At 41.2% G+C, this 21,778-nt stretch overlaps 1 pseudogene; it reads right to left on the minus strand.

Moving 5' to 3' along the window:
* The window catches only part of LOC123942106, a 66,459-nt pseudogene extending 46,071 nt beyond the window's left edge, over positions 1-20,388 (minus strand).
* Positions 20,389-21,778: the final 1,390 nt, after the last annotated feature.

Raw genomic sequence — 21,778 nt, forward strand, 5'->3', positions numbered from 1 at the left:
ACATGGAAATTATCCAACAGATACATTTGCTAATGTGTGAATGACACACACATAAGTTTACTCATTAAGAACAGATTGGGAACAACATGAAAATCTATCACTACAAGACTGTTTAAATAAATTATACATTTATACAACTGGATATTATGAAAATGTAAGAAAGAGGAAGTTCACTACATACTGATATGAAAGATCTCCAGAATATGTCACAAAATGAAAAAAGGCAAGGTTTAGAACCATGTATTTATGTAAAAAGGAAGAAAACCATGTGTAGTTATGTAAGCTTGTATAAGCATATAATCTCTCCTGGGGGATGTATAGGAAACAGGCCAATTGCTTCCACGAAGGGAAACTGGGTAGCTGGGGTGAGATGTGGAGGGGGGTTGCTTCTGTGTACCTCTATGTGCTTTTAAAAAAGTTTTATTTTTTTTTAAAGTAAACTCTATGCCCAACATATTTTGAACTTATGGCTTTGAGATTAAGAATTGCACATTCTACTGACTGAAGCAGCCGGGCACCCTGCTTTATGTGCCTTTTGAATTGTGAGTAATGTGAATATTTTAGCTATGTAGAAAAGAATACATTTAATAAAAATGAAACAAATTACCCGTGACTCTGTTTCCTCATCTATGAAATGGGACATAGCCATACCCCTCTGATTGTACTGAGAATCAAAGAGAATGATGTATGTAAAATGTGCTTTGAAAAATACAAATGTTCTTTACATATAATCTTTATTTTGAGTATTTTAATAATATTTGGACACCCTTTAAATTTTGGAGTGTAGAACTTGACATACTACTGAAATCATGATAATATAAATTAAATATTTGCGAAGCATTTTAGAGTTTATTAGTCCAGTACAGTTACCATATAAAGGGACTCTATCCTATGTTTCCTACTGCACTTTTTCTCTTCCTGCAGGTCAGGATAATTTTTACCTGCAATAAGTGGTACTTCCTAGCTGCTTCAGAAGAGAGTGGAAAATGCTCGGGTGCCGGCAGGGTCCTAATGAGATCAGTGAGTAGCTGGTAGAAAACTGCCTCGTCAGAGAAAAGAAGGGAGACAGCTGGAGCGTTAAAAAGCGTGTGTGACCCACTGAGACACTGGACTGGAAATTCCGTTGTTTAATATTTAGAAGGAAGAAACACTATACTTCACTTTCTGGGAAAAAAAATCCTCTGGGTCCTGTACAACACATTTTAAAAAGTAATAATAAAAGCCAGTTTAGAGGGGTTTCTTGTCCATCCTATAAGAAAGGGAGTGGCACATAGTATCCTGAAGAGATGTGTTAAAAAAGGACCCCAGCTTTCCACATTCCGAAGAGGTCCCCTGAGACCTTCTACACCTCATTAAATATGTGAACAAGCACAAGACTCAGAACCTCTGTAGGGACTCCTGGCCTCGGCTGGGAGAAAAAAATATGATGAGAGAGATTTGTAGGTCTTTGTGAAGTGGACCACAGTATAACAGAAAACCAAAATAAAGCTCCTTGGTGCTACTGAGGGAGAAGACTATAAAGAGGAAAATAAACCCACACTCTCATTTCAGTTTTTTTCTCCTTGGGAATATATTTTTTTTTCTGCATAGTTTATGCCAAGAAAATTCATTTATTTTCAGAATGTCTCCTCTATTTTTCATTCTTCTCTTCCTCTACCCTCTCTTCTTCTACCTTCTTCTCTTCTTCTTCCTCTTCTCTTTGTCCTTCTGTATTAGGAGTTGGCATACTTTTCCTGTAAAGGGCCAGAAAGTTAAGTATATTGGCTTTTTGGGCCATGCAGGCTCTGTGGCAACTACCCAACTGATCTTGTCACATGGCAGTGGCCATGGACAGTTCAGAAATGAATGGGTGCAGCTGTGTTCCCATCACCCTTCCTTCACAAAAATCACAGGTTCTAGATTCTCTGCCCCTGTTATGTGTTGTGATAGTTTAAATAAAGCTCACAGAAGATAGATAGTCATCAGTAAGAGTTTGGGACAACAGGTGGCTATCTGGAAGAAAATAAATAGGCATCCATGCCTCACGCTTCTTGAAAAAGATCAAAGATTTAAATGCTAAAGTAATACACAACACCAATATGAGAAAAGAACATAGGAAAATTATTTTAACGCTTCAACATAGGAAGGGTGAAACCTTTCTAAGTATTAAATAAAATTGTTTTAAAATGATAGATTCAATTACATTAACATGCTTGCATAAAAACTATAAGCGAAGTCATAAGACAAATAAGTCAGAAAAAATATTGCAACTCATGTCACAGATGATGGGATAATGTTAACATGTTGATTTCTACAAATCAATAAGAAAAATAAACAACCATCCACAGAAAGATTGGGGAAATGCTATCACCAGCATCCACAGAAAAGATAACACAAAGAGTTGTCAAATTGTTTTTTTAAGATTTTATTTATTTATTTGACAGACAGAGATCACAAGTAGGCAGAGAGGCAGGCAGAGAGAGAGGGGGAAGCAGGCTCCCTGCTGAGCAGAGAGCCCAATGCAGGGCTTGATCCCAGGACCCTGGAATCATGACCTGAGCTGAAGGCAGAGGCTTTAACCCACTGAGCCACCCACGTACCCCAAGTTGTCAAATATTTTTAAAGAAATGTTCTTAATTATTCATAATAGAAGATGCCCAAATTCAAATTATACTTACGTATGAGTTCTCACATATCAGATAGGCAAATGTCCTGATATTTGATAAAAATTGGATTGGTAAAACCTCTTTATGTAGTTAGTGATAAATTAGTATGACCTATGTAGAGGGAAATTTGGCAATATCTGGCAAAATCTGAATGAATATATTTTTTAACACAACAGTTCATTTAAAGTGTTTAATCAATAGATATACCTGGGCATATGCAAAATGATGTCTATACAATGTTAACTATTTTTGTACTTCTTGTAACAGCAAGAAAAGGAAGTGACTTAGATGTTCACCCATAGGGGCCTTCCTAAATCTATTATGGCATATCCAGAGGGTGGTAGCTTCATAGCTACTATGGGGCTATAAAGATAAGAAACTCTTGGGGTACGTGACTGGCTCAGTTGTTAGAACATTTGACTCTTGATCTCAAGGTCATGAGTTCAAGTGCCATGTTGGGTGTGGAGTTTACTTAAAGAGAAAAAAAAAGAAAAGGAAAAAAACCTCTTTATGTTCTGATATGGACAAATCTTAAAGGTATATTCTTAGAAAAAAGAAAGCTGCAGAACAGTGTGTATGGTGTGCTTCCAATTGTATAAAAAAGGAGGGCAGAGTACGTAAGTGTATCTGTTTGCACAAAAAGTCTCTGGAAGGATACACAAGAAACTAGTAAGGGGGGCTCCCTGTTTGAAAGGGAGGTGGGACTATTCAGATGGATGAAAGAGGTAAAAAAGGAGATTTTTCACCATATGCTTTTTTATTCTTTTTGACTTTTAAACCATTTGACATCATTATTCTTTTTAATTTTTAAGATTTTATTTATTTATTTGAGAGAGAGTGAGAGTGAGAGAACCTAAGCAGGAGGAGCAGCAGAGGGAGAGGCATGCTTCCCGCTGAGTTGGGAGCCTGACACGGGGCTCAATCCCAGGACCCTGAGATCATGACCTGAGCCGAAGGCAGAGGTTTAACCCACTGAGCCACCCAGGTGTCCCACTTGTCATCATTATTAATATTAAAAGAAATAAAGTCAGTAAGAATCACCAAAATAACTTGGCTTTACACACACACACACACACACACACACACACCCACACACCTTCTTTGTTAACCAGTTTTAGATTCATAGATATTATGGTATTTGGGGTATGCTAATAATAAAACCCATAATTGTCTATAAATCTTGAAAAAAATTTCTGCTCATGTTAGAAAGATGATCAACTAGCAGGGTGAACTTTTATTATATGGTCCCTAGCTAATCAATTCGAGTAGACACCAAGAAGCTACTTTTCTCTGTTAGCTTGGTGTTAAGAGGGACTGGGGCTGGCTGGGGAAGCAGCAAGTTCCCCACCTTGGGTTTGTTCAAACACGTGTGGCACAACTACCTGGGGGCCTCTGGTAGGAGGGGGAAAAACTCTAAGTCACTTTCTTTATTTCAGTCCTGAGATTCTATATTCAGAAGAAAAAGAGTGATGTGAACACCATACATTTCTTCCTAAGAGGTAGGGTTCTTTGGAAGGCAGCTGGACTCACCACTATACGCCCAACACAGCGGTGAGACTCTTTGGGGAAAAAACTCAAAAAACCAAAATAAAACAATAACAACAAAAACCTCAGAGATTGATGCTTTAGAAACTGGCTTGAGGATCATAAAGGGGTAACAATGATGGAAGGAGAGCCCAGGATAGTTGGGGATGGAATTGGCAGTGAGCCAAGCCAGGTTAGGAACTCGGCCCAATGCCAAGGACATGCAGAAATTCACATCAAGGTAAATAACTCTAGTCTTTGACTGGGACTCAGGCAGCATTTCGCTGGCAGAACAGAGCACAACACAATGCACCACTTTCCAGAACACTAGGCAATGTGCAGATGGGAAGTAATTTTTTTAGGAAATGGCTAGAAATTATTGACATTGATTTTTCAAATCATTCCTGTTTGTTCAGCTGGTGAAACACCTGGTAGCGAATGCTTTCAAGCACTCTAATTATAAGTGTGCTTCAGCTGATGTTCATTGCCCTAGCTGGATGTAGCCTCTAATATAGTACAAGACAGTAAATTTTTGATGAGAATAATGCTGGATGAAATGCAGTGTTCTTACAGGGAGCATTTGGAAAGACCACAGAGGTATGGCGAATGAGTGCTTTGTACCTCCTCCTCTGCCTTCTTTCCTTTTCTACTCCCATCACTTTACTTTCTCCTTTTTAAAATGTTGTATCTAGGGGTGCCTGGGTGGCTCAGTCAGTTGGGCGTCTATCTTCAGCTCAGGATCGAGCCCCGCATTGGGCTCCTTGCTCAGCGGGAAAGCCTGCTTCTCCCTCTCCCTGCCACCCACCCCCTGCTTGTGCTCTCTTTGTCAAACAAATAAAATCTTAAAAAAAAAAAGTTGTATCAGTAGGCCTCCTGAAGAACAGACTGACCAGTCTGTGGGGGGAAATAATGCAATAGCAATACTTAAAAATTTTTTTTGAATTTTATTTATTTGACAGAGATCACAAGTAGGCAGAGAGGCAGGCAGAGAGAAGGGTAAGCAGGCTCCCTGCTGAGCAGAAATCCTGATGTGGGGCTCGATCCCAGGACCCTAAGATCATGACCTGAGCCTAAGACAGAGGCTTAACCCAATGAGCCACCCAGGTGCCCCAGTACTTAAAATTTTTTAAAAGTTCTACATTGTCATACATGTTGTTGCTTCCCAATATGTGAGTGTGAGAGGAATAATGGTATCCTTTCCTCTGCTGACACTGAGGGGTAAGCTGATCGTCAGAGATGTTAAAGTTCCCTGCAGAGTCACAATTAGGTACCAGGTGCATTCCATGTAGTCAGGGGGCTGAAAGAGATTTTGAGGGGTTAATGGTAAACAATTAATTTTCTGTGTCAACAGGACAAGGCCATGGTGCCCAGATATTTGCCAGAATTTTATTCTGGATGATTCTGGGAGGGTGTTTTTGGGATAGGATTAACATTTACACAGGTGGCTTTAAATGAGTAGACTGCCCTCCATTATGTGGGTGGGCCTCACCCAATCAGTGGAGGGCTGTAAGAGAAAAAAGACTGACCTCCCCTGGAGCAAGAAGGAATTCTGTCAGCTGACAGCCTTCAGAGTGGACCCGCAACAAAGGCTCTTCCCTGGGTCTCCAGCCTGCCAGGCTACTCTGCAGATTTTGGACATGCCAGCCCGCATGCATAATCATGTGAGTCAATTCCTCAAAATAGGTCTCTCTCCATTTACACTTCCTATTGGTTCTGTTTCTCTGGAAAACCCTAACACATTCATCATGCTCCTTTTTATTTTGGTATAAGTATCCTCTGAGATTATATAATATCTTGCAAGTGAACCACTTATTGACTTAATTCTGTATTAGGAGAAGTTTAGTCCGTGTTAATGTCTGTGTCAAGTCCCTCAGCTGTATAAGGAGAATGGTTTGATGGAAATTGTTAGTCATCCCCTGAAATCCATTCTCTTCTTCTTTGTGGGCCCGTTATCCTACATTTCCCAGCTTCCTGGAAGTCAAGGTGGCCACGTGTCTGTGTTCTATCCGATGGGATGTGAGTGAAAGGGATGTGTGCCACTTTGGGCTTCGTTCTCAAACTAGTGAGTGTGCTTCACCTGGGCTGCCTTTCCCTGTCAGGATGGATCTTTGCCCACTCACTTTGATCATAAAAATGCCTGAGGGGGTGGGAGAGCACGACCATGGAAAGAACCAGGATCTCTGAATGACTGTGTGGGGCAGAATTGTACCATCAACTTGCCCCGTTCACCTCAACGCTATCATGTGAAAGAGAAATACATTTCTTTACACTTTAAGCCACTGTATTGTTAGCCTCTTAGTAATAGTAACTTGGTCTTTGCCCTAAGTAACATGCGACGTTTGTAGCGACCATCTTCCCTACTTCATGGGATTTTTGTGAGTATCCCATGAAAGAAAATGGTATCTATCTATGATATCTATCACACTATTTTTACTTGATTATCCAACATTAAGCTTCCTCTAGACCTTTGTAGAATCTCTGTGAAAAGAGGACATAGGACTCAATGATATCTAAGAACTGCCCTGCAATTTCCCTGACTGGAGAGAGACTGCCTAGGGACAAGAAATGCATGAGAAATACAAAATGGCAAACAGATTTTGTTAATTACCACCAACCACGTCTGGATCGTATTTAGGAACTAACAGCAAATACCAACAGTGGGGAATGAGTGGCTATTGAAAGCATCTGACACATCAGATAAACCTTAATTTTATAACCATTTTGCAACCTGGTGATGATTCCTGAAGTGCCTATGGGAGCTACAATATGTTGAATGTCATGAGTTGTCTAGACTCTGCCAGAAAACCCGTTCAGAGTGACAGGATTTATGGTTTCACACTCCCAGGAGGGCACAGACTCCACTAGACCACATTAGCCTGCTAAGAGCCAAGTACTACTCTTAGTGATTCTTACTTTACACAAAACACTTCCATTTCCAAAGTACATTTCCAAAGTATAATAAATCAATATATACCCATGTAAAAAATGTCTTCATAAGAGAACAAGTCCACATTTAAAAGAGATATGAGCAGACATTAAAAAGAAGAGGCATGGAAAGAAAATCATCAATGGGGGCGCCTGGGTGTCTCAGTGGGTTAAAGCCTCTGCCTTCAGCTCAGGTCATGATTCCAGGGTCCTGGGATCGAGCCCCTGCATCGGGCTCTCCGCTCAGCGGGGAGCCTGCTTCCTCCTCTCTCTCTGCCTGCCTCTCTGCCTACTTGAGATCTCTTTCTGTCAAATAAATAAATAAAATCTTTTAAAAGAAATACCTTAGCTAGATCTTAAAAAAAAAAAAATCATCAATGGCTTAAAGTGATGACTACATATGGCTCAGAACTTGTGTTTAATTCTTTTGGGATGAGAAAATGGGATCTTTCCTGTCCCTTCATATAGTCAGTCTTAGGTCTGATGTGCCAGAGGAAGTGGTTTACGAGACCTTTGAGAAGAATTATTTTCACAGTCTTATTGACACTGCTTTCATTTGGTTATCAAGACTTGGTTGGAGAGAGGGGCACCTGTGTGGCTCAGTCGGTTAAGTGCTTGCCTTTGCCTCAGGTCATGATCTCCGGGCCCTGAGGTGCTTTTCCCTTTCCCTCTGCCCCCCCGACTTATGCTCATTCTCTCTCTCTCTCTCAAAAAAGACTTAGTTGGAAGGAAAAACTGTTAGCTTTTTTTTTTTTTTAAGTTCCCATTACGAAAAGCGATCCATCAGGAAAAACCCCAAGAGGTACTTTCAGATTTGAACAGTTCCCTGGACTGAAATCTAGCCATGAGTGTAGAATGATGAGAAAGGACATCTTGAAAAAATATGTGTTGCAAAAATGTGTAACTTGTAGCAGCTGAGCGTAATGCAAAGGTGTTTCTTTGGACTCATATGCACCGCCTATTGACTTAAGTGAGCAAGTTCCCAGGCCTGTTTGTATTTGACCCTGGTGGCTGCTTCTCCAAGCAATGCCTTAACAGAAAACCAACAGGAATCATTTTGGCAGGAAGGAAGGATCATCTTAGGTGCTTAATGAGAGAAAAGATCTGAGCCTGTTTGTAACAAGAAATAGATATTAGCGGTTCAGAGCCCATTTGGGAATTTTCGTCATGCTAATAAATGTCAAAGAGAAACATTCTTCCTTTATTATTAGACCTTAGACTAATTTACCCAAATACCAAGTTGTCTTTGTCCAATGAGAAAGAGAAAAATAAAACTAAATGAAGTGAGTAATTAAACAGAGGAAAGACGATGAAATTGAGACTGTATTTTACATATGGCTCATGAGGTTCTTTTTGGGCTGAGGCGGATTAACTGTTATGAAGATTTTATGCTGTAGGAGCTGATGGGATGGATTTGTGACAGATGAGAGAAATGGAGATGAACATGTAGCTCATTCAAATGTTTCCAGTGTCTTGTTCTCCATCTTGCGGAAGATGAGGGCATAAGGTAAGACACCGTAGCAGAACTGAGTCCCATAGTTCTGTATAAAGAATCACAAAGTCTGTGCTGAGATATGCTTTCTTTCTTTCTTTTTTTTTTCCATAAAGTTATTTATTTTAGAGAGGAGGAGAGAGAGCGCACGTGCAAGTGGGATGGGGGGGGTGAAGGGAGAGGGAGAGAAAAGGAATCCACAAACAGACTCCCTGCTGAGCATGGAGCCCAATATGGGGCCTGATCCCGGAACCCTGAGATCATGACCTGAGCAGAAATCAAGAACCAGCTTAACTGACTGAGCTACCCAGGCACCCCTGAGATATACTTTCATTTGTTCTTATTTTGTGTTGGTTTGATTTTTGTACACTTGAGTCCTTGTTTTACTTAGGGTTCTCCAGAGAAACAGAAACCCATAGAATGTGTGTGTATGGGCATGGGTATGTGGGTGTGTATTGTTAAAAACCACAAGCCCAAAATGGCGTCACTTAGGCCAAGTCACCAAACTGGGGCTTAATACCTAACCTAACCGCATTGCAACCTTCCCCAGAAATGTAAGTCTTAACTGGTCAGTCAAGAATTTTCTGATTAGTACCTCAGATAATCTGTCACATGGGTTCCAAACATCTCCCAAAGGAAGGTGAGGTAATACACCTAATAAGTCCCCTTGCCCTTACACCTGAGGGAAGGTGACCTTGCCTGGAACAATTCTTTCTTTTCTTTTGCTAGTAACTTCCTGCCCCAGTCTTCTTACAAAAACCTTCCTTTTTGTACAATTCCTTGGAAGCTCCCCATTACTTGCTAGATGGGATGCTACCCAATTTGTGAATCACTTAATACATCTAATTAGATTTTCAGATTTACTCAGTTGATATTTTTGTCCTTTAACAGTATGTGTTATAAGGAATTAGTTCACACAATTACGGGGCTGAGAAGTGCCAAGGTCTACAAGCTGGAAACCCAGACAGTCAATGGTTTCGTTCCTGCCTGTGTCTGAGTCTAGAGTCTGAAGGCAGAAGGAGGCCAATATCCCAATGCAAAAGACAGGCAGAAAATGTGAATTCTTTCTTACTCTGCCTCAGTGAAATGGAGGAGGCCCACCCACATTGGGGAGGGCCATCTGCTTTACTCAGTTCCTGGATTCAAATGCTAATCTCATCTGAAAGTTCTTTCATAGAAACACGCAGAATAATGTTTAAGCAAATATCTGGGTCCCCCATGGCCTGGCCAAACTGACACATAAAATTAACCATTACAGTCACATTATGCAAAAATTGAATGTAATATAGTTTTAAGAACTCAGAACATGCTCTGTTGATGACATGAGGATTTCCATTTGCCCTAGAATGCTCCATTGTGACATTAACGTCATTACATGACAAGGAGAAGTAATGGCAGCTGTGGACAGTCTTTTTCACTTACCTATACTCTTGGAATTGAAATGTTTGATGGATTCTGCCTGGATAGTAAAGAACTTTGTTATCATGTGATCCTTTTTTCTGAACCCTCATCACAGCTGATTGGACCAGGGTACGAGCAAATCCATAGGCTGACCAGCAACCTATGAACTGGCATGTCAAGATGCGTGGAGCCAATAGGAATAGAGCATGTGAAACAAGAAATACTGAAAACCCTTACAAAGTAGCAGCCGAGGGAGAGGTGATGCTTTAAGGTAGGGCCCAGGCCAAGCATACAAAGGCATGTGAAATAGCTTAACAGAGTGAGGGGCCAGCCTATAAAAAGGAAGAGGTCAGATCACTGCAGACAGAAGCAGAGATATTGGGAAGGTCTTGTTCTCAGAAGTTCTGTGTTTTCGGGGATTTCCAGTTCCAGTTCCTGGCCATGTCGGTCTTTACATGAACCCATTTCTCTTGAGGCAAGTCAGGTCCGTCTCTTACACTTTGCAGAGGTGAATTCTCTTCTATTTTACATTGTTTGTATGAGGGTCTGTGTAAAGATCCCACTCAGATATGTTCATTCAGCTTTCCTTTTGCAAATTCAGAAACTGAAATACAGAAAAATCTTTTGGCCTCGCAGGCTGCCATGATGGCCAGGAACAAGTTTGAATCTGTCAGTCACAACTTACTGCATGGTCAGCAATGTATTCTTTTTAAGTTGGGTGTAGAGATTACTTTTGATAAAGTCCCTTTTCCTTTTTTTATGACCAGAGCTTTTGTTTCATATCTAAAAAATTTTTGCCTAACCCAAAGATACAAAGATTTTATCCTGTATTTTCCTCTTTTTCTTCTAGAAATTTTATAGTTGTAGCTCTTGCATTTTGGTCCATGATTCATTCTGAGGTTTTGTTTTGCTGTTTTATTTGTGATTTGAATGTTCATTTTTTCCTCATACGATTGTCCAACTGTTCTAATACCATTCATTGACAAGGTTATCTTTTCTCCATTTAAATATATTGGCACCTTTGTGAAAGTTGAGAGGCCTTATACCTGTTGGGCTGTTTCTGTACTGGCTTCTTCTGTTCCATTGGTCTATTTCAGGGGTTGACACACAATGGCTTGAGGTCCAAATCTGGTTCACTATCTGTTTTGTAAATAAAGTTTTGCTGGAACTCAGTAGAGCCCATTTATTCCTTTAAGTATTATCTATTACTGTTTTCATGCTATAAAGGCAGAATTCAAACAGATTAGAAAGCCCAAAATATTTACAATCTGGCCCTTTGCAGAAAAAGTTTGCTGACTCTTGCTCTATGCATTTATCCTTGTGCAATATCACACCATCTTGATTACTATAACTTTCCAGTAACTCTTGAAATCAAGGTATGTTTTCCAGCTCTGTTCTTTTTTTGAAACTGTTTGGTTATTCTTGCCTTTTTTTTTTTTTTTTTTTTTTTTGTATTTCCATATGAGTTTTCAAATTAGCTTTTCTACCAAAAAAATCTCTGGAATTTTACTTGGGATTACTTTGGATCTATAGATTGATTTGGGGAGAATTAAAATCTCAACAATATTGAGCCTTCTAATCCATGACATGGAATGGATTCCATTTATTTAGGTCTGTTTATTTAGGTCATCCTTAATTTCTCACAGAAATCTTTTTTTTTTTTAAAGATTTTATTATTTATTTGACAGACAGAGATCACAAGTAGGCAGAGAAGCAGGTAGAAAGAGAGGAAGGGAAGCAGGCTCCCTCTCACAGAAATCTTTTGAAGTTTCAGTTTACATATCCTGCATATTTTTGTTAAGTGTATCCATAGGCTTTACACATTATTACTGAAGCTTTTTTAGTTTATTGCCTTTTAATTTTCAATTGTTTATTACTATTATGTAGAAATACAGTTAATTTTTATGTATTAATCTTGTATCTTCCATTTTTGCTCTATTTACTAATCGGTATGGGAAAATCAGTCTCTTAAGATTTTCTGCATAGATATCACATCATATGCAAATAAAGGCAGTGTTATTTTTTCCTTTCCAATCTAGATAACTTTGATTTCTTTTTTTCTTGTATTCCACTGGCTAGGACCTCCAATACAATGTTGAATATAAGTGATGAGAATGGACATTCTTGCCTTATTCCTGATCTTTGTAGTAAAACATATTTATTCGTTCACCATTAAGTATGATGTTAGCTGTAGGTTTTTTTTTAGTTGCCCTTTGTCAGGTTGAGAAAGTTTACTTCTAGTCCTAGTTTGCTGAGAGATTTTTATCATGAATGGGTGTTGCATTTTGTCAAATGTTTGCTCAGCATCTACGAGATGATCATATGGTCCCTGCTCCCATGAACTTTTAGTCTCTTGGTAAGGATAGACACCAAAAAAAGTGAAAACAAGGAATAATGTGATGTGTGAAAGATAAGGAAAATCCAGGAGCCTAGGCCAGCCCAGGGTCAGAGAAAGTTTTTTTCTTTTCTTTCTTTCTTTCTTCTTCTTTTTTTTTTTATTTTTTAAAGATTTTATTTATTTATCAGAGAGCTGGAGAGAGACCACAAGTAGGCAGAGCAGTAGGCAGAGGGACAGGGAGAAGCAGGCTCACCCACCGAGCAGGGAGCCCAATGTGGGGCTTGATTCCAGTACCTGGAGACCATGACCTGAGCTGAAGGCAGTCGCCCAACCGACTGAGCCACCCAGGGGCCCTGAGAAAGTCTTTTTCAAGAAGTGAGGTTTAAAGATGGGATCGGGAGGGAGACAGACCATAAGAGATTCTTAATCTCACAAAACAAATTGAGGGTTCCTGGGGGAGGGAAGGTCGGGATAGGGTGGCTGGGTTATGGACATTGGGGAAGGTATGTGCTATGGTGAGTGCTGTGAAGTGTGTAAACCTGATGATTCACAGACCTGTACCCCTGGGGCAAATAATAAATCATATGTTGATGAAAATAGTTGAAAAAACAAAACAAAACAAAACAAGTGAGGTTTAAATTGAGACTGAAAGAGGAGTAGGAAATTGGTAGGTGAAAGGAGGTGAAAAGCAGAACAGGAGTTGACATCCTATGACGCAAGTTCCAAATCCGGCTCTGCTGCTTTCTGGCTAGAGGAGGAGAGGGTTTCCTGCTAAAATACTATCTGTGGGTTTTGCTTTTGAGTCGTTTCTCTTAGTATGTGTAAGGTACACTCTGAGTTTTCCTCTAGATGATGATGTAGAGATGGTGACATCTTATCACTCTTGCCCTACTCCATGAAACCCCATAGGAAAAAAAACCCGCAAGAACTTGACCTCAACAACTGCTTTTTTGCTTCTCTTCTCATGGACAAGGAGAATCAGGTAATCCACTTGATTTCCCTTTCCTCTGCAGGAGCCTGGAAACTCAGAGATGGATCTGAGCCTGCCCTTAAATAACGGAGTAGGACCTCATGTGGACATGTTCTGATTTTCTTGGAGTCATGACCTCTTTTAAAAATGTACTTTTTCTTGCTCCTCACTTTATATTTTATTTATATCCTATTATATCCTTATTTTCTTATATCCTATTAGTTACTTAAATATTTTTATATATTTCTTATATCCTATTTTCTTATATCCTATTAGTTACTTAAATATTTTATGTAACAAATAGGTTACAAACAAATAAAAAATATACAATGACACAAAAATTAAAGCTTTCAAGAAACAAGTCCTTTATTACTAAGTTTCTGGGAACTCTAACAGCCCAAGCTGCTGCCCCCTTGTCCTTCTAGGAGAGCCACCTGCCCTCTCCCAAACTTCTCCACTCACCCTGCTCCTTCAGATTTCCTTCCTCTCTCCGGCTGCGTCACCCACTGATCAACTTTTGCTCTCCCAGCAAACCCACAGACAGTTCTTGCTTTAAAGGTTTTAAAAGTTGTGCTAATGGGAAGGATAACAGAAAGAGAAGAGAAGAAGCAAAAGTGAGGAAATTGTTAAAATTTCCAAGGTCTTACTAGTTCCTGGCCCTGACCTATGCTTTCTTGACTTCTTTTCAACATGGCCTTTGGAAGTCAGTTTTGAATTTCTGTTCAGTGTTTTCGTCTCCTGGTGTGACACTTACAACTCTCTTCCCCATTAGGGAAACTTAACTCCTGTGGAAGCTCGTCTTCCACCCCAGAGACCCAGGAGGACAGTCAGGGACGTACAGTAAGTGCCTCCCATTTTCCTAATAATCTGCTTTGATCAAGGCCTGGCGACTTGGGCTGCTCACACAGGAATGAGCCCCATGGGGCATCTTTTAGCATTCTGTACCTCTCCCTGGAACCTCTTTTCCTCCCCACAATCAAGGCCCTAGATTTTAGGTGCAAAACGATTGTAATTTTGTTGTGATGGCCTCTGGAAGCTTGGCCATCAGCAACCTAGCGCCACTAGATCCTGGAGAGGTGTGCTGAACTGGGACATCAGGTGGGGAGAATCAGCTGGGGCAGGTGAGCTAGGGGCCATGGGGTATATTTATATAGAGGACCTCTTCTACCAAGTATTTAGTGACATGGGTGGAGTAGCTCTTTCTGGCCCCCTTTTCGTAGGACGTGATAGACTGTTCTTTGGGTTGGCTCCCCTTCCCCAAATCAATCTGTACCTAAATATGAGTCCTTCTACTCAAATCATGCTTGGGGCACCTGGGTGGCTCAGTGGGTTAAGCTTCTGCCTTCAGCTCAGTTCATGATCTCAGGGTCCTGGGATCGAGCCCCACATCGGACTCTCTGCTCAGTGGGGAGCCTGCCTCTCTGCCTACTTGTGATCTCTCTCTCTCTGTCAAATAAATAAATAAAATATTAAAAAAAAAAAGAAAGTAGCTTTAAAGCAGAAGTTTTATCCCAGGCTTCCACAGATCTATGACCAGTGGCTCTACCCAAAGAAAGCAACTAGGCTTTCTCTGACAATTCTTCATTTTATAGAATCTTATGTTTACCCCATCTCCGGAACACTATATATTTCCTATCAGTTTTTTTCTTTTTCTTTTTTTTTAAAGGACTTAAAAGATTTATTTTAAAGAAAGTTGGGGGAGGAGCAGAGGGGGAGGGAGAGGAACAAGGAGACTCTGTGCTGAGCATGAGCGGAATTGGGGCTCGATCTCATGGCCCTGAGATCGTGACCTGAGCCGAAGTCAAGAATCTGACGCTCAACAGACTGAGCCACGCAGGTGCCCCCATCCCATCAATTTTTAGATAATCTTTGTACCGCATGACACTTTAAGTAAATAAGAATAGAATATATTGTCAGTACAAGTGAGTATCTTAGGGGAATTCTGACTTGGCTATTCATTCTTCATGCTATGTTTCGTTTTTTGTTTTGTTTTTTTTTTTTTTAAGACACCCAGTTCCTTTTCCTTCCAACAAATTCCTGTCCCGTCCCTTTCTTTTCAAGAATGACCAAGATTGGAACCCAAGTGGAGGGTCTGCGACAGAGAAACCCTGTGGGTAAGATTCTCATTGGAGTAAGGTACCTTCCTTGCAGTCCCTCATTAAATATTTGTTGAGGCCACATCACTAAGAGGGACATGTGTACCTTGGACTAGCAGCATCTGGCCTCTGTTACCTCCCTAAGACTGGGACCTCCCGGAGAAGGGACAGTACCCAGAAGAGTCGTCCACGAGCGCCCTGGCCTCCTATTTGTGTTCAAATGAAATTTGGGTAGAGTGAACACTCCGGGGGATGTTTTAAGAAGAAAAAAAAGAATGGAGATATGACAAAAGCTCAATGAGCAGGCTTTTTCAGGGGTGAAAAGAGGCTGGGTGATTTTCTTTTTGGCTGTTGGCATATCTTTAAATATGAGGAAATGACAAAACAGGATTGTAAAATCTTTGCATTTAGTGGAGGAATGCTTTCACACGTATAAACACCCTGGTGTATGTATAGTTTCATTTGACAACCGTGCCAAAACCATAACGCATGGATGTGAGGTCAGGCAACCCTGCCTCCCCTTCTCTCCCCTCCCCCACCTCCTAGTGCTGGCATCACCATAGAAGGCTCTAGACAGAGGGGAGGGAGGATTTGGTGCCGTTTGGTTGCCAGGAAACCACACTATGGGTATAATCCACATCCTCTCTCTCTCCTACCCTCACCTCAGCAGATTTCAGTTTTAATTTGGCTTTTTGAATAGGTAACAGATTCACATGTTTCAAACATCAAAAACTACGAAAAGCTAGAAAAAAGACTCTCTGCTACCTTATCCTTCTTTATTCAGTTCCCATCCTCCTCAACAAATAACTGCTATTATTTCTTTCTTGTTTATCCTTCTAGGTATCTATTTATCTATCTATATCTATCTATCTGTCTGTCTGTCTGTCTATCTATCTATCTATCTATCTTTTCTTAGTGAGAGGGAGGAGGAGGAGGGGGAGAGGGGGAGAATCTTAAGCAGGCTCCATGCCCAGTGCTGAGTCCAACTTGGGGCTCCATCTCCAAACACTGAGATCATGACCTGAGCCAAAATCAAGAGTCAGATGCTTAACAGACTGAGCCACCCAAATGCCCCCTCCTTCCAGGTATTTTCTGTGCGTAAGTAAGTCCTATAAATATATTTTATTCTGTGCAACCTTTTTAAACATACATGACAGCCTGCTTTACACACAGGCATGGTTTATGCATTTGTAGTTTTTTGCATGATTTTTTTTTAAAGATTTTATTTATTTATTTGACAGAGAGAGAGATCACAAGTAGGCAGAGAGGCAGGCAGAGAGAGAGGAGGAAGCAGGCTCCCTGCGGAGCAGAGAGCCCTATGCAGGGCTCGATCCCAGGACCCTGAGATCATGACCTGAGCCGGAGGCAGCGGCTTAATCCACTGAGCCACCCAGGCGCCCCTGATTTTTCCATCTTGATTCATTAAGGACTTCATTCTTTTTTACAGCTGAAGAATATTCCATTGTATAGATTTACCACAGTTGATTAATCAGATTTCTTTTGATAAACATTTATGTGGCTTTCAAGCTTTGGCTATTACAGACAATGCCTCATACAAAACTCTTGTACAAGCTGTTATTTCCCATGTGTGAGTGTATCTGGAAGATAAGTTCCCAGGGTCAAAGGGTGTGTGTGTGTGTGTGTGTATTTAATGTATATATATATTTAATTTGGATAGATACCGACAAATTTCTCATCATAGAAATCAAACCACTTTATTATCCCACCAACGACATATGATATCAAGTTTTTACTAGTCTGGTTGGTGAAAAATGGATAAAATGGTGAAAAATTTCATTGTAGTTTTAGTTTTCATTTCCTTTAGAATAGAATGAACATTATAAAAAAAAAAAACTTAAGAGCCATTCTTTATTTTCCTTCAACAAACTCTCTGCTAAGACATTTGCAGCTTTTTCTGTTGGATTGTGGATATTTCTTACTACTCTGTTGGGGGCATCTACTATATAATATTAGGGTGTATTAGGGTGATGCAAGTTGTGAGTATTTTTCCCAATCTTCCCCTTTGTCATTTATCTTTTTATCTTCTGGCTTTTTGGTTTTTTTTTTTTTTTTTTTCTTAGAGAAGAATGCATGCTTTTAACAAATTTTAATTTTTATATAGCCAATATATCAGTCTTTTCTTTTAAGATTTTTGGATTTTGGACAAATAGACCAACTCTATTCAAAGTTATGAAAAATTCCTCAATATTCTATCCTAAAATTCTTAGAAATTCATATTTATATTGCTATTACACAGAAGGAAAATAATTTTTTTCCTACTCTTCTGAATTCTTGGCTGAGACTTCTGTAATAAAAAACAGATTAACAAGAGAAAAACAAGCAGAAGTTTATTAACATGTATATGTTATATATACATGGCAAGCACTCAGGGAAAAAGGAGTGACCCCTGGAAGTGTCTTAGAATTCAGAATTAAATATCATCTTAATAGGGAAAGGGTATGGGGAATGTAGGCCTCTCAGAGGATAGTAAGCGATTCTCAGGAAAGATGAATGGGCCCTCAGGAGAACAGATGGGAGGTATGACAGTTTGTGACAAAGTTTGGGTGCAGTGTTGATGTCTATTCTCCTCTCTTGTAACAAGAGTTAGTCTTCCAGGTTAAGGAAACTCCTGGGAGGGGGTGTAGGACAATTGAGTTCCTTTTGGAGGATCTGTCTTTAGACAGATAAGGAGAGTTCAGAGAAAGCCTCTCCCTGCATCTGCTTTTTTTCAAGTGTCTACAGCTCAAAGTAATTAAATAGCAAAGTCATATAACAAAACAGCATATATGGGTTGAAATGTCCTGAACTCCTACAGTTTAGGGTGGCATATTGTGCTGCTCTTCAGTGTTTTTAGTGACAGGGAGTTAATTCTGTGTCAGTTTGTTTCCAGATGTCTCTCCAGTTGTCCTGAACCATGACACCATGAATTGATTAGTCCCTGTTTTTCCTTGAGTATCAGGGACACTTCCTTATCCATGCTGGCAATCTCTTTCCCGAGCAATGTGGGGGTAGGGGTAGGAGTAGGGATGAGGGTAGGGTGCCAAAGCTAGGTCCGAGGCCAATCTTCCCCTTTGCTGTGACAGCAGAGGAGAGACCTGTCAGGTAGGAAGGCCATTGGGATGCAGAGACCGTCTATTGTTTAGGGATGTGCACTCAGGGAATCCCGAGTTGCCACCCAGGCCCCCTCCCCCTCCACAAACAGGGAGTGCAGCAGCTCAGAACCACTGCACTCAGGGGTGGAATTAGGCTGTGGGCCTGAATAAATAATTAGAAATTGGCTGCTGAGAGAATGTCCCTGGTGATTGCTTGCTCTGGAATTTTGCTGGGTGGCACACAGAGTTTTATTACCCAATTAAAATACAGCAGATTAAATCGTGCAAAAGGAAGATGGAATGGGCAATAAATCTGCCATGGAATGGGCTGTGGAAGGCCCACCCCGAAAGGCATGAATTGATGGTTCAGAGAGAATGGAGAAAAAGAGTAGTCTGGTTTCGCCAAAAAGAATCACTAGCGAAGCATATTCTTGAAAGGAGACAGAACGTTTGCCTTGGGGAGGATGGGTGGTAGGTTTGGAAGCATGGGCATTTGGGCAAAGAAAGGTAAGTGTTTCCAGTTTCCAGGGAAGACTCTGGAAAGAAGGGAAATGGAGGGTTGGTGAAGGCAGCCAAAGGTAACAAACCATCCTTCACACTCTTTTGTAACGTGCAAACCCTGGGGGAGATATTGGTGATACCATGGTGTCCATTGCGCAGCGTGACGTAACGAATAATTAGGTCATAACAGGTTCTGAAACGTCTGCAAAGTAAAAAGAGGCAGGATTATCTGTTCATTACACAGTAAAGTGTATATATTTCTGGTGGTATTAGTTTGCTAGCGCTGCGGTAACAAGGAACCACAGCCATGTGGCTTCAACGAGAGACGTGTACTGTCCCACAGTTCTGGAGGCTGACATCCGTGTGTCAGCAGGGCCGGGTCCCTCTGAACGTGACAAGGGAAGAATCTCTTCCAGCCCTCTCTCCTTGTTTTGTGGGCAGCCATCTTCTCTCTAGGCCTCTTCCCATCGTCCTTCCTCCATGCGTGTCTGGGAGAAGGTTCCCATATGTTCATATGAATGAACCCACCCTAATGATGATTTTAACTTGACTGTCTGTAAAGACCTTACCTCTAAATAAGGACACATTCCGAGGTAGTGTGGGTTAGGACTTCAACATCTGAATTTTGGGGGCACACACTTTAGCTCATAGTCACTTGACATCTTGAAATATAGCAATTTTCTTCTTTATGTCTATAGCGTCACCTTCCCCTTCCCAGCCCCAGGGGTGATGAATACGTCTTTTTCACAGTTCTCACGGAGCTGATTTGCGGTGCTGGCTTTCAGCTCGCTGGTGAAGCCCTGTGAGTGCAGTACTAGATACATTTGCTTCTGTTTGGTACTCGGTGAAGGGGGCAAACACTGTGCTTATCTTGAGGGCAAGTGGGAAAACATGGCTCCTGGGAAAGATGAAGAGACCTGCAAGTCTCCTTCTGGCTGTCCTTTCTTTTCACCTTGCTAAGGGCCACCAGATGTCACATTCGAGACCAATTGGTCCGGCACTGGCACCTTCCAAAAGGAATTTATAAAGTGTATCCGTGTATGAGTGTACTGAATATACTCAAGATTTTAGTTGAAACCATCCAGCTGCTCTCATCTGGCCTGGAGCTTGGGCCTGCTTACTGTCTGGCCATTGGACAAAATGAAACATAGACCCTGTCTTCACCTTGTGTTGACGTTAGTCTCCTTGCCTTTGTCTTGCTGCAAAGCAGATTGATAACAAGGATGAAAATCTGTGTGCCAGATGGCTGGGTGTCCTGGAGGTTGACCTCTCTCCCCAGCCTGTACCTGTCACTAGGCACATTTCTTGCTCCTCACTTCCAGCTTGGGAGGGCTGTGCCTGGCACTGGTATGCCGCCTTGTTTAGAGCCACTCTTGATTGTTTGTTGGTGTAAACTGACTCCATTCAGTCATCCAGCAAACACTTACTGAATATCTGCTCTGCGCTAGTCACTTTTCCAGGTAATAGGGATAAAGTAGGGATAAAAATAAAGACACCCATCCTCCTGGACTCATGGAGTTTATAATCTGGTCAGGCTGAACACTTAGCAGCATAGATAAGGTGTTATATGCTAAAAACAATAAAGCAGGACAAAAGGATCAGGAATGTGGGGCTCAAGACAGGTGCAATTTTGGAAAGGAGTAGGTCTCATTAAGAAGGTAACATCTGAGGGACACTTGGGTGGCTCCCTTGGTTAAGGATCTGACTCTTGATTTTGACTCAGGTCATGTTCTTAGGGTCATGGGATTGAGCCCTGCATTGGGCTCCCTGCTCAGTGGGAAGCCTGCTTCTCCCTCTCCCTCTGCCTGCTGCTCCCCCCACTTGAGCTCTCTCTCGCTAATAAATAACTAAAATCCTTAAAAAAAAAAAAAAGATAACATCTGAGCAAAGACTTGAATGAGGGGAGGAAGGTAGCCTTGTGGCTATGGATTGAGTTTCAGCGGAGGGAGCAGTTAGGGTCCCTAAACTCCTCAGCTGGTGTGTGCCCCATGACTGTGCACAGGAGTGAGGAGGCCATTATGGCTGAAGAGGAGTTATCCAAAGAAAGAATAACAGGTAAAGGGTGGAGGGGGCTGAACACTTCCTTCTAAGACTTTAAAAGGACTTTGGCTTTTATCTTAAGGAAGAAGAAAACCATTGTAGCATTTTAAGCATAGGAAATAAATGAGCTGAATTCTTTTGTACCTTATGAGAAGGTAGATAAAGATCATTCTGGTTGCTCTGGCGAGAACAGATTGTAGGAAGGCAAGGGTAAAATCTAGATGACAAGTTGGGAGGCCCTTGCTGTAATTTAAGATAACGGATGCTCAAATTGGGAGGAACCATGGTGGTAAGTGATCAGATTCTGGATGTACTTGCAAAGTCAAGCCTGGAGGAGATCTTGATGAGAGGAAAGGAGTCATGGAGGACACCAAGTGTTTGGCCCGAGTATCTGGAAGGATGGAATTGCCATCAGCTAAGGAGTGAATTGTGGGTAGGGTAGATTGTGGAAAAAGGATCAGGAGTTCAGTGTGGACATGGGGAGATGCCCATCAGTTCTCATCAAGACCAAGTAGAGGTATCTAGGAATGCTGTGGCCTCATCATTCAGTCCTGGCATGGCATCATGTTTCAATAAGTACAGTTCCAAAAGGCAAAGTAGAGAGACACATGGTGCTCTGGCCTGAACATCTGTGTCCCTGCCGCCACCTCTTCCCCCAAATTCATATGTTGGAATCCTAACACCCAGAGGCAACGGTATTAGGAGGTGGGGCCTTTGGGAGGTGCTTAGTTCTTGAAGGTGGAACCCTCAGAAA

This window comes from Meles meles, chromosome 5 (genome assembly GCF_922984935.1).
Source record: "Meles meles chromosome 5, mMelMel3.1 paternal haplotype, whole genome shotgun sequence".
NCBI classification, from domain to species: Eukaryota; Metazoa; Chordata; class Mammalia; order Carnivora; family Mustelidae; genus Meles; species Meles meles.